Source organism: Condylostylus longicornis, unplaced genomic scaffold (assembly GCF_029603195.1).
Source record: "Condylostylus longicornis isolate FDR11 unplaced genomic scaffold, ASM2960319v2 ptg000003l, whole genome shotgun sequence".
NCBI classification, from domain to species: Eukaryota; Metazoa; Arthropoda; class Insecta; order Diptera; family Dolichopodidae; genus Condylostylus; species Condylostylus longicornis.
Window position 1 is genome coordinate 490,818 of NW_026577972.1, and position 14,234 is coordinate 505,051.

General features: G+C 27.2%; 1 protein-coding gene across 18 annotated transcripts in view; it reads left to right on the top strand.

Moving 5' to 3' along the window:
• LOC129606639 (protein pangolin, isoforms A/H/I/S) overlaps positions 1 to 14,234 on the top strand; it is a 220,703-nt gene that overhangs the window by 14,548 nt on the left and 191,921 nt on the right. For 13 of the 18 annotated variants that reach the window (XM_055517090.1, XM_055517122.1, XM_055517105.1 and 10 more), the window contains one exon: positions 12,833 to 13,302. The gene's annotated coding sequence lies outside the window, so the exon portion shown is untranslated. The remainder of the gene's footprint in view (positions 1 to 12,832; positions 13,303 to 14,234) is intronic. The other 5 variants (XM_055517153.1, XM_055517170.1, XM_055517179.1 and 2 more) reach the window with 2 other exon arrangements.

Below are 14,234 nucleotides of genomic sequence, written 5' to 3' on the forward strand. Positions count from 1 at the left end.
CATTATTTAAATCACCTTCATTAATATATCAAAATATGTTATTTCAAAGATTGCCTGCATTTAGGATGAGGCAAAAACAAAATTTGAAAAAGGCGTTAACATAATGCTTGAACTCAAGGGATAACTGTGTCAATTAAGAACAATACGAGTAATTATGTTTTTAATGACATAGAATTTAACTTTAGCTTTCTGCATTTATAGAAATATAAGATGGCGGAAATAAAAGTTTTACAAATTTTGGAAAAAGCTTTTCTTCTATGAAATAAATTATTTGTTAGTGTTCTAGTACACACATTGAGTTGTCTAGAAGAAAAATTATATCAAAAATTTGAAAAAAAAGGATTTTCGATAACGGCCATTGTTTTTCGCAGCTGGATCCAAGACTTATTGGTACGAAATTTTAAAAAATGTTTTGCAGTTTTTATTTGGATTTTGAAAAATGTGTGTGTGTGTGTGTTGAAATTATATACTTGGCTAGAATTACTAACAACTTTATTTTAAAGAAAATTATTAGATTCTTTGAGATGTGTATACATAGATCTCAAGCATGGGAATAATATTATATTTGGTAAGTTAAAATTTACAAAGGAAATTGGGTATGTTTCATTTCGATTTGGCTACTAATTCTTTAGATGTTTTAATGGAAACAAAATTCAGAGTGCACGATTATTTATTTTAAAATTTTTTTTTTCTGTGAAATTTATTTTACCGCAATCTCTAACAAAATTTAATCTCCAAGGAAAGTGAAAACAAACGATTAAATTTGCTACTTTAAAATTATCTTCCGGTATATGGCAGGCCTAATTTAACCATGGTAGTATAGGAGAACAGTAGTATATGTCGCGATTTTGAAAATATAAGTATGAGTACGGGATTGAATAATAATTATATAAATCAAGGGGAATAAGTTTTTAAGAGGAAATGTTTTGAATACAGAAAACGAATACTTATAGATAAACGGATTTAAAAATGACATGCTTATAAATCGATTCCAAATTCGATCCTCAGCTAGTACTTATGTATATATATATAATATAAATATAGAAAATTAAATCTCAAGTTATTAAGTCTATTTACAATTTCAGTCATTGGACCAAAATTTTTTTGCGAACTATTAATTCTATATATAAGAAATTCATGTTTATAAAAAATTTTAAATTTATTGGATCAATTTTAAAATTATTGGAAAATTTAAACGCATGCTATATTTATACATACATATACATTTCTAATCATTTATTAGGTCTTTGAATTTTTTTTATATTGGTAAAGTAAGAAAATTATAAAAAAACTCGATTTTCAACGAAATATTTAAAGGGGATGATGTAAGTATAACAATGATGACTATATAGATATATACAGGATGTCCTAGATACGATGGTGTTCTTAAAATAATCGAGGCTTCATTATTTTTTTAAATTCAAAATTTTAATAAAAACGAGCTATTAAAATATAATTCAGAAATTTTTTAACCCCATTTTATACTCCCATAATTGTATTTTATGAAATCAGAAATCAGAAAAATTTTCTAATAATTTCATATCAGTGTTGTTCACCTGATTACTTTCTCCTTCTTATTTACTTTTCAGATATTTTCCATAAGAAAATTTGTTGAAATTGCATAGAATTCCGATAATTTTTCTTTTAAGTCTATTTTAAAATTCTAACAAAATTATAATACTTTAAATTATAATTCTTTAATAATCGTTATCCTGTTTTCTCTGTTAGGTTCTATTTACATTATACGACAAAATCTAAGATGAAATCGTATAGATAAAGTCTAATGATTGCTGTGTTTATACATACCGAACTGAAATTATAACTGAAGGCATTCACTCAGACATAACGTCTGAAATTTAATAATTTTGTTAAGAAAATTTATAACCATAATAAGCTAATCACTGGTTCCAAAACTATCTCAAATTAATTGTCGCCATTTTACTTTAAAAAAAATCTGATCGTCTGAAATCTGATAAGAATGTAAAGTGATTTCTATATTATTTGCTGTTACAGGACAAATGAGAGTCTGATGTCAAACGGAATGTACATTTATTATGTTCTACTTTTATCAGGCTATCCAGATTAATTAATACATTTGTAAACTTTTAGTTCAAAATCGTAATAACACGAAATCAATATATACACAAATTCAGCTGTATTCGTTATACATAATTGTTGAGTTAGTAAAATTATCTAGAATTGCCTTTGCCAGTAGGTATAGTATTTGCGGTCAGGAGTTCAATTGTTATACCTAAGCAATCTATTTCTGTACAATATTCTGCATCTGAAAAGTGATTACCGCTCATATTATTGAATATGAAACCCCCGATATTCATACATTATTATATTATGCATATATATATATAAATATAAAGAAGCTAAAAATTTTCAATGAAAAAACAAAAACAAAAATGAATGAATGAAAAATAAATAAAAAATGTTGGGTGCTGCTGTTTTTCTACTACTTTTTTTTTTTCCAAAAGTAATTGTGTGTGTTTGTTCTTAATGATGTCTGATATTTTTGTTTTTGTCGTTGATGTCGTTGATGCCGTTACCATTTTATACCTTTACTTTTACTATAACCCACCCCGGTGTTATATGTGCATAAGGATATTTTTTTATTCTATTATAGTTGTACTACTGTATTGTTATTGTTGTTGTTTTTGTTTTTTTTCTCCTTTTAAGAATTTTTATTTAAGAATTTTTTCGTATATTTGTTTCACTTTTGGTTGGATAATAAATATATTCCAACATACATACATACATACATATATAAATATTTTTTTTATTATGATATATAATATATATATACATAGACTTTGTACATAAATTTTGTGTACGTATACATTTGTGAATACAATTCTTTATAAGGAGTAGGTGGAGGAAAAACATTACCTTATTATAAAATTTCTATTACATATAAATGTATATATACTCGTATATATAATATAATTACATTAATATGTATTTTAGAAAAAAAAATATGTTAAATACACCTTGATTATTATGTATTAATTTATTTCCACAAATTTATTTAAAAATATATGATAAAGAAATTGCCTGAATTGCAGAGCAAATAACAAGAGAGGTATTGGAAACACAAACTCAGCTTGTTAATAATTCTCTGAAATCGGAATTGTAATAAGACCGTATTGATACACAATTCAGCAATTGGCATAATATATAAGATGAATTCGGCATTATTACAGTATTATTACAATTCCAATTTCAGGAATAATTGCAGCTGAATTTTATATAGTACTTATTAATCTTCTTATTAATATTAGCCCAAATAAGATCTCAAACGCGTGGAAAAGAAATAACACGCAAAAAAAACGGAAAAGAATAACATGCAGAAAACGAAAAACAATGTATTCTCAATTCTGCACATATTATGTCTTATTCGTATCGTATTTATTAAGAAAAAACCTAAAATTTTAATGCTTCTTTAATTATTTAGTTTCTTTAAATTTAAGGATTGCATTACGGGGACCTGTAAGTTTTTTGATTTGTTTTTTTTTTAGGATACTGCAATATATGTACAATGTATTGTTGTTTATGACTAAATGGTCAGAAAACAAATTACTTAAAAAAATTTGACTTTCGATTCGATTACTTAAACATGGAAGACGGGTGTCTCTGGCGCCCTCAAACATGCTAGTATTCTAATAGTACAATAAAACTTGTTAAAGATAAACTATGTTAAAAAATGGAAAAAAACTTGCAAAACGCAAGGAGGAAATTTTTGTAAATTTTGGGGCATTTCACATACGTATTTACAACCTGACAATATGCCGGAAATTGTGAAATTTCTGTCGTATAAATGTCATTACTGATTGTTTCATATTATATTTTGGCCGGTTATTGCGTATATTATATTATGATAACGGAACGGGGAGCATACACGTATATAATCGTAATTTAATTGGTAATATACAAGTACAACTAAAATTTTAATCATACTTTAATTTTAGGTACAATAATTATGAAAAGAATTAGTAATTTAACCATTAAACAAAAATACCTAATTGTTTTTTAACTTGTTGCAACATCGCGGAAAACTATTTGAGCTACAAAAAAATTTCGATTCCTTATATTTCAACAAGTTTTACTCCATTCAAAATCCGGGCACTATTCTCGGGAAGTTCATTGAATTAATTTGTAAAATAATTAACTCTCATGAACTCCACCAACGATTTTCTGGACACGAGAATGTCATTAATTCCAGTAAAATACTGGTAAAAAAAATTTAATTTTTATTTAATAAGTAAAAAGACAAGCAGTTGACAAAAGTAGCTTTATTTGCATATATACGAGTATCTATCATTTGCGCAAATGAAAACGGTTGACGTGATTGACACAGAATCGTCAGATTGATGTTTTGCGAACCCTTATATATTTTGATATCGTAACTCATAGATAGTTATTAAAATATACCTGGATACTGGATTAAAAATTGTAATAATGTAATTATGAAAGTCAAAGTATAAATAAAAACCAACGTCTGTTCTGCTTGGTGGCAAAATATCTTTATGTAGATTGTGTTGTTTCCAAAGCTTACCTACTACATCTGCTTTAAATGTCAAAGTTTTAAGAGCTTTGTGAATGCTAAACCTAATCGAAGATTCCGACTTCGATTAATTAAAGTTTCAAATGAAAAAGTTGATAGGTTTTTCAAATGTAAAAATCACAAAGCTTCAATTTCTTTTTAGATAATTGTTTATAGAACATGTTTACCTTGTCGGCAAAGCTTTTCATATGGAAAAGTCAGAAGGCTCCGATTTCTTTTTTCGATAACTGTTAATTGAACATTTTATAAACTAGCAGCAATTTAATCTAACTTAACATTTTCTTTTACACTCCAAGTTGTGGGAGCCTGAAATTTCAGCACTTTTAGACACTAACAAATAGTTTATTTCGTTAGAAGAAAAGTTTTTTCCATCTTCATCCCCTCTCAAGTTATCGCCTCTTAATATTTATAAAATTTGAATTTTTGACGGTTTATATTTCCGAAAGCGCAAGCGTTTTCGAATTTCTATAAACGCGAAAAGCTAAAGGTAGACTCGATGACATTAAAAAATATAATTATTTTTCTTAACTAACAAAAGTAACCTTTAAAATCAAACATTATGTTTACTCCTCTTTAAATTAATTTTTTCATTATTTCAACGACTACATAAATTGATCCTAAATATATGCAATCCTAGAAGTAGTTTCATATATGAATGAAAATAATTTTAATAGTTTGGTAGGTATACATATAGACTGCATTCAAAAACAAGTATTTTCACTTGTTGAGGGGAAAAGTGCTACAATACAAACCATTGGTTTGACCCAACTTTATTTTTTTTAAATCGGTACACTTATAAGAGCAGTTATATATTATACATTATCACTGTTTATTATGTACATCATATCCCTTCTTTTTCATTTTGCTTTTATTACAATGTCATTCATATCATTTTTAAAACAATATTATAAAATATGTGTACATGCAAATGTAATATATTACGAAAATAAAGAAGAGTTAAAAAGAGAAAACAATAGAAGAAAAAAACAAATATGTAGACTGTATACTGTATACAGGACACTCACGTAATTTCTCTTTTGAATGAAAAACGGTTTATTTTCTTAGTACATACATAAATAGGAAACAAAATAAAAAAAATTATCCAAATTTGTCATTTTTTTTTTAAATTTATTACGCTTGCACGGAATTTATTACTTGATTATAAAATTGTGTTTATTTACCGAAAAAAAATTGGATTATGATTATTCACATACAATTTAGAGTCACTAGAAGCATCAATATAATTTAGAGTCACTAGAAGCCCATAGTGCAAATCGCACTAATTTCAAATATTTTTGAAAATTTTAAAGTAAAATTAACACGTTAAGCTTCATGACTATAAAAAATATAAAAAATACTTACGTTGAGTTTCATTGTTTTTGCAATACTTACGTAGTGCTCACAGGTGAGCGACTTACTTTAAATCCCTTTACAACAGGTGTAATCGTACAATTTAAGGAAACTAACTATATGCATAAGTAAAAGAGCTGCATATACAAAATTTTAAGATTTTTTTTTCTTTGTAGAAATCCAATTTATCTCTACGTAAGAGTTGCCATTAGTTATTCGTATATTCAACAATAATTCAATGCATAAAAGTTTTCTTATGTTCACCATTTTTAGCATTTTAGATTTGCAATTATGCACGGTATAGTACATTGAGACTCAACGTGTTAATATATGTACATTAGTAATTCTTTTGATGAAGGAAGAAAAATAAAAACTTAGATAAGATAAGTCGTTGACTCGCAAAATATAAAATTTACATCCATATACCAGCAATACCAGAGCCATATACCTCATTATAGCCAATCAATGAGTAATGATTTGAAATGAACATTAACTTAAAATTCAAAAGAAAAAGTAGAACTTTCATATTTATTATATTGCTTAGTATGAAAACAGTAATGCTCTTCAAGAATAAACTCATATTGAAATGAAGCTAAAGATACAGATGTCATATACACATTACGTTCTATATAAGCTTAATATATATTATCTAACCTTTGCTATCTATATAATATTTATTGTAGGCATTATGTTGATTGACATTAAAAAAAATGTGATATTGTCAACACATAACCCACCAAGACATTCGCTAGTTTAGCTAAAATGTTGCATAAGACTACGAAAATGGCTTATGACAAAATAAACATAACACGAAAAATAAAAAAGTTCTGCAATAAATCTGTGTATAATTTATAATACGATATACATACCTAAAATGTTGGGAAATTCAGCGTAAATTTTTTTTTCGTTCTCTTTTTCTATGTTATTCTTCCGAATAAAATATAGTATAATATAGACGAATATACATATAACTAGCATGTTTGAGGGCGCCAGAGGCACCCGTCTTCGCTGTTTAAGGAATCGAATCGAAAGACAAATTTTTTTAAGTAATTTTTTTTTCTGATCATTTAATCGGACCATTAAAACTACTACACATACATACTTTAAAAATTTTTGTAATTTAAGAAACAACAATACATTGATCATATATTGCAGCATCTCAAAAAGTTAGCAAATCAAAAAAAACTTACAAGTCACCGCCGTATCGTAGGTGGGATCCTTGAATTTAAAAAAAAACTAAAAAGTTAAAGAAACATTAAAATTTTAGGTTTTTTCTTCTTCTAAACAAATTAAACTTATCTTTCTAGTTATTCAATTTTAAAAAAAAATTGATGTTCTAAAAATTTTCACATTGAAATAAAGCTATTTTTTTGCTCACCGTTGCGTATAAGCTGATTCATTTGAGCTCAACGTGTCAAAATATGAATAGGTGAATATTATGTGCATAAATACACAATCTAATGAAGAAGTCGAAACCAGCAGTGGTTAATCAATTAGTAATAATTTGAAATGAAGTAAAATACTCACCATGTGCAAATTATACTCTATCAAAGTGTAAAAACAAAACCAAACGGCATAACGGGATTTTAGGCTCGTTCAACGCCAACTGTAAACTACGCTCTATTCTGGGAAGCTCCATTTATATACACACATTTCGCCGCTGAAAATATGTCTTCAGCTCATTCAGTATATGTCTTCAGTTCAGTTCATAACATAATGTTCCTCATGTTATAATATCGTACTTTGCAATATACCGAAAAATATAAAATAATCAAAATTTTGTTCTGTGAACAAATTGAATGTTATTGAATTTGTATGCTTAACGTATAGATTTTTTTGTTGTTTTCTGTTGCCTTGTATATTTTAGATAATGAATTGTAATTGCTGAATTGTAGATATTGATATCATAATTTAGTTTATGAATAGTAATTGTTGGTTTGTATATTTTGGTATCAAAATTCAGCTTATGAATTTTAACTACTGAATTATGTATTAATACTTTATTTTTGCAAATTTGAAGTCAAGATTAGCATTACTGTACAATATCGATGTCAAAGATATATTGTATTTTCCTGAACGCTTCCTTTTAATTTACATTTTTCTAGGCATGTTAATTAAAAGCTTGCGAACTTCTTTCCCTGCGATATTTAGTTAACATAGCTAGAAAAGTGTAAATTTGGTTTTTAGTAGAATTTCACTTTGTGCCATCGGAATCCCCTGAAAAGTTTACTAGCTAGTTTCAGTAGCAACAAAAACTCGAATTTTAAGATATTCCGAGCCCTGATCTTTTCAATAAATTTATAGATTCATTGTTTTGACACCCCGAATTTAATTGTTAAATTTCGAGGAAATCGGTTGATTATTTCTCTTTATATACTTAAAAATGTATATTTGGCCCGTAGTAAGCCTCTAGTTGCTGACACCTTATTTCTTCCAAAAGTTAGGAGGCTCTGCGTACTCTTATATATGAAATTTCAAGTAAATCTGTAAGCAAGGCAAGAGGACATTTATTGGTGCCTAGAGCGATTTCAACTATGAAATTATATAGTTAAAAATGCAGTCAAATCAAATCAAATAAGGAATTGTAAAAATTTAAATGATTTCAAAATTAGGCTTAAAAAATATTTAAAGAATTTAAGAAATTAATGTATGCAGAATGAACGTGTGTCTTAGTAAAATTAGTTCTTAAGATTGGTTTGCAGATTTTAATTTCTTATACACAATTTTATAGATATTGTCTGAAATTAAATAAATAAATAAATAATATTGTCACAAGTATAATTTTGTATAGATTTAGGAAAAATTTTATTAATTACAGAAATATACTTACAGTATAAAGACGCATAAAAGAAACTTAAATTTGAAGCATGCTGTCTCAATTCCTGAAATTGAGTATAGCCTTTAAAAGAAATGTAAATTACTTATAAGGGGTTAGTTATAAAGCTTTATAATCACGTCCTATTAATCAAAAGTTTACGATACTATATATCTTTATACTATCGTATACATTTTTGTACACACGAAATTTTATTCCCAAAATAGAGAATTAGTGCTACTGGGAATAGTATACCATCATCAGTAAAGATGTAGGGTATCGACGTACTGATTGACAGTACTCTTAAACATATGGGCTGAAAGTTTTTTTAATATTTTAAAAATGTTCAAAATATTATAGTGAGTTGAAGATTCAAATTCGAGTCTATAACTATAGTTACTATAGCTCGTAAAATGACCCACCCATATGGGGGTCTTTTGGTCGGGAGTAATAGCAAAACAATATATGTACATAAAGTGGCCAATTTTTGTAATAAAAAAAATTTAAGAACTAAAAGAAAAAGAAATTAAATCAGTTTTTTTTTTTTAAATTACGCGCAAATAATATTTGCGTCTTTTAAAGTATACTCTCGCTGATAGACACAATGTACATGCATTAATAAAAGATACGACGAACAATAATGCCATCCTATATATATATATATATATATACTTTTTTTTATATCCTGCAGCTACCTTCGTGAATAAAGGTATTAATATTAAATTTTGTAAAGGTGTGTGCAATTATGTTCTACCTATGTATATTCTGAAGATCTTAATAGAACGACTGCACTGGTTAGGGTAGCTGCCATACAACTTCGAAAGTTAATGTTAAATATTTGGAAAAACAATGAAGCTAGATTCATGACACTCTGCAATCGTGTGTCCAATTCTAGATCAGACATAACTCTGAAATTATTTGTCGAATGGCTTGACAGGTTCTGGTAACTATCATAGAGCTCCAAAAGCTAGTTTAAAATATTCGAAAAAATAATGGAGCAAAAATCATGAAATTTGGAAGTCGTAAGATTTAATAGGTTCGGGTAGTTGTCATACAACTCCAAAAGAAAATTTTAAATATTTGGAAAAATATTAAGGGTAGGTTTATGAAACTCGACAGGGTATTATTCTGTCGGTTTATACCGACTGAAACGCTTTTACTTGTTATTAATTACACTTGTTTATAGACTCTATACATAAATAAATAACAATATAAAAATTCCCATCCTTAGATGTGTACATATAAACACACATATAGACAGGTTATGATGACTGCATGTAGAGGGAAACGTCGTCATATCGGGCTTATTCTATATATATTTATGTGTATGTGGTATGTATTCATGTTATTTATGTATAATATATAGTGTAAATCCTTCTTATATGTATTCTTATAACAATATTTTCATACAAAATATTACAAACATAAGAGTTTTTATGTGGTGTATGCGCAGAATATAGTTCTTTAAAAAAAACATGGAAATAACCCGTCAACAACTATACTACACAGCCCTATATATATAAATATATACATATACCCATACATATTAATATAAAAGAAAGAACGAAGGAGGAAGAAAACGAATGCAGAGAAAAACACAGAAGAAGAAACAAGAAACAAGGGAAAAAAGGCCAACATCTCTATTATCCTTAAAAAAATATCTCAATCATATAATGATTATATATATATATATATAAACATGAATACGCATGGATTTGCGCTAAATGTGTGTGGCTGTGTGTGTGCACAAGGTTTCATTTTGAGAAAAATTCTTTTATTTTCTTAATTTTTTTTTGTAGTTTTCACGATTAACTGCACATTTTTTATGAGCACTACACGCGTAACAGTTGTAGCACACACACATACTACATATATGTATATGCAGATTCAAAATTTATGACTAACTAAAATACATTATGTATGTATATATATATGTATGGATGTGCATATATGCATAGATATTATTCTGTTTTTGTTTATGTATAAGTAAAAAAAATCCATGAATTCTATGAGATTTTTTCATATACACACAATACACACATATGTATGTATATAAAGAAACAAAAACAAAAATATTACGGTACATACGTTAAGCTTTAAAACTTTCTTGAAAAAAATTTATTTAATTAAAAAATGCAAAAATAATAAAAAAATAAATACATATATAAAAATAAATAACAACAAAAAAAATTTGATCTGGTCAGCACATAACCGACTTCAATGCGTATTGTCTAGTTAAGTGAAGGTATTATAGAATATTACAAAAATGCCTGTTAAATACTTCTTTCTAATTTTTAGGGTATTAGTAAGCTTATAGTTAACATACCTAGAAAAATATAACTTCGCTATTAGTAGGGATCCACTTTGTGCTACCCGAATTCACTGAAATGTCATGAGCTCGTCAGCTAGTTTCGGTAACAGCCAGAATTCATATATCAAATTTCGAGAAATTCCATCAATTCGTTCCGTAGATATGGTAAGAAATGTAAAATCGGCCCTCAGATTAGTTTCTGAGCCCTGATCTTCTCAAAAGATTAACAGATTTATTGTTTTAACATCTTGAGTTTAATTATTCAATTTCAATGAAATCGGTTGATTATTTCTTTTTATATACGCCAAAATGAATATTTGGCCCGTAGTAAACGTCTAGTTACTGACGCCTCATATCTTCCAAAAGATAGAAGGTTTCTCGTATGGTCGAATGAAGCTTATACATATATAAAATTTCAAGTAAATCTGTTGAATATTTTCTTTATTTGATCAAAAAATATTTTCTTTATTTGATCAAAAATGTAAAACAGGCCTGTTAAAAAGTGCAGTTCCCGAGGTCTGATATATTCCAAAAGTTGACTAATCCATGCCATAGTCAAAATAAACTTACATATAAAATTTCATCAAAATTAGTTCAGTCGAACTTGAGATATACGCGTTCACACACAGGCAGACAGACCGACAGATCGACAGGTTGCTAAAAATAGTTAATTTATACTTCCCTACCATGAAGAAGTGCGTTCCCACCAAGCAATCGATATGCAAAATTTGTTGCCATCACATAACCTACCTATTGTATACACAATGCGGTCGGTAAAAATATAAGGTTTTCCTTTTCAGCCATTGCATTTTTTTAACAAAATATAAAACAGCACTACATCCAACCACATATACATATGTATGTATATATTATACATATACTTATGTATATTTATAGACAAAATTGTTAATGATTCTATAAGGATTGCCCAATGCTATATAGAGATTTTCATAACCGTAATACACTGCGAAATAAAATATGTAAAATGCAATACTGCAAAAACATGCCGTCACGTATAAAACCAAAACAATTCATATGCGCTAAATACACGTAATAATAATTTCGCTATATTGCGTAAATTTAGCCATATGTTTTCGAACAAGTTATGTATGTTAGCAAAGATATTATTATTTATGAACACTTAGCAAGCAAATCCCTGTTCAATTGTCCTATGATTGGAAAAACATTGGAATTCTTTGTTAAGAACATTTGTTTGTTGAAAAATTTCAAAACGCGTATTATCATAATAATTGTAATACGACAAAATAAATTAAAAAAAAAGAGATGTTTGTTGAAAATTTTGCCTAAAAAATTTTATACTTACCGAAATTGCGATTTTTCCTTAGTCCGGAAATGTTTACGACTTAAGTTCAAAACATAAATAAGAGCCATAAAATAGCGTTAATTCCGAATTTTACCGTCGGCAGTTTTTTGACATTATGCCTTTCCATGTGCGCGGAGCAAAATATTGCACAGTTGATTTTGCCGTTTCGCTCTGCTAGTTTGAATTTACAGCGGTTAAAATCATTCGCTGTTGCGGGTCACCTGCTGTGGTTCTGTTTTCAAGCTAGAGTAGAGCCTTCGCAAATAGAAGATTAATTGTCCATACATCCGGTGGTTTAGAGGAGATTTTCCGATGTGGATTAATTTTCACAAAATATAATCTAATTTTAATTATAGATTTTTTTTTTTGTTTTTGCCCCATATTTGAAACATATGATGCTTATTAATTTTTTAAATTAATATATCTGTTTTTAATTTCTTGTTTTGTTTTTATTTTTTCCAGATCTTCGATGATAAAATTATACGAAATAACTATAAAAAATAAATAAAAACAAATTCAAAATCAAAATAAAATAAAACTAAAAAAAAACACTACCAAGATGGTAACACAATTTTTTATAACAAGAGTAGAAGAGCAGAGAGCAGAAAAAAAGAAGAGATATAAAATGAAAAAACAAAAAAAAACATGAAGAAGAATTATTTGAAAAAATTGTTGATGTGTGTGTGTGATCATTAATTAAAAATAATTAAAACTTATTAATAAAATTAAAAATGATTAAATATAAATAAACAAAATGCTAAATAGATGATTAAAAATTAAAATTTTCTATTAAAATTAATAAAAACAAAAGAATATGCAAATTAAATAAATAATAAAAATATTTAATTTTGAATTTTCAAATATCAAAATACAAGAGAAAGGAATATAGAAATAAAGAGAGGGATAGAGAAAGAGAGCTTTTTAATTCTAAAGTGTTTATTATTTATTTGTCTTCATAAATCATGCGACATGCAAAAAATTCTATTTATTACCACAATTCATTTTCTCTTGTTAATTAAATTTCGCGGGCCCAACCAATCTTATTTATTTTTTTCTCATTTTTGATTCTTTGATAATTTACAGTAAAACACGACCAAGCTTAAAAAATTTTTAATTGAATTTTGAAATTCGAAAAGTGTTGTAGTTATTCCCTCATTAAAAAATAAATTTAATTAAATTGGAAAACTTTTATTATCTTATTAATAACATATTAGCCAAAGTAAGGTCAGTTTTGGCAGGTTTGGGTAGCTTCCAAAAGCTAATTTTAAATATTTGGAAAAATAATAAAGTTAGGCTCATAAAACTTGGCAGTTGTGTGTCCAATTATAGGTCAGACATATTCATGCAGTTTCTAGAGAATTGTTTGTCAGGTTCGAATACTTGGTATACAACAATGAGAGCTAATCCTAGATATTTCAAAAACAAGTTTTAAACTTAGATTGCTAAGGGGCAAGGTATAATTCATATTTATATATATTTGTATAAATATGTATGTGTATTTATACATATTATATACTCTATTCATATTTTGACACTTTGAGTTCAAATGAATCAGCCCATGTTCAACGGTGAGCACAAAAATAACTTTATTCCAATGTGAACATTTTTGAAACATCAACTTTTTTAAAGTTAAATAACTAGAAAGAAAAGTTTGATTTGTTTAGGGAAGAAAAAACCTAAAATTTTAATGCTTCTTTAACTATTTAGTTTCTTTAAATTGTAGGATTCCTCCTGCGATACGGGGACTTCTAAGTTTTTTTTTATTTGCTTTTTTTTAAGATGCTGCAATATATCTACAATGTATTGTTGTTTATGATTAAATTATCAGAAAAAAAAATTCCTTAAAAAAAATTTGTCTTTCGAT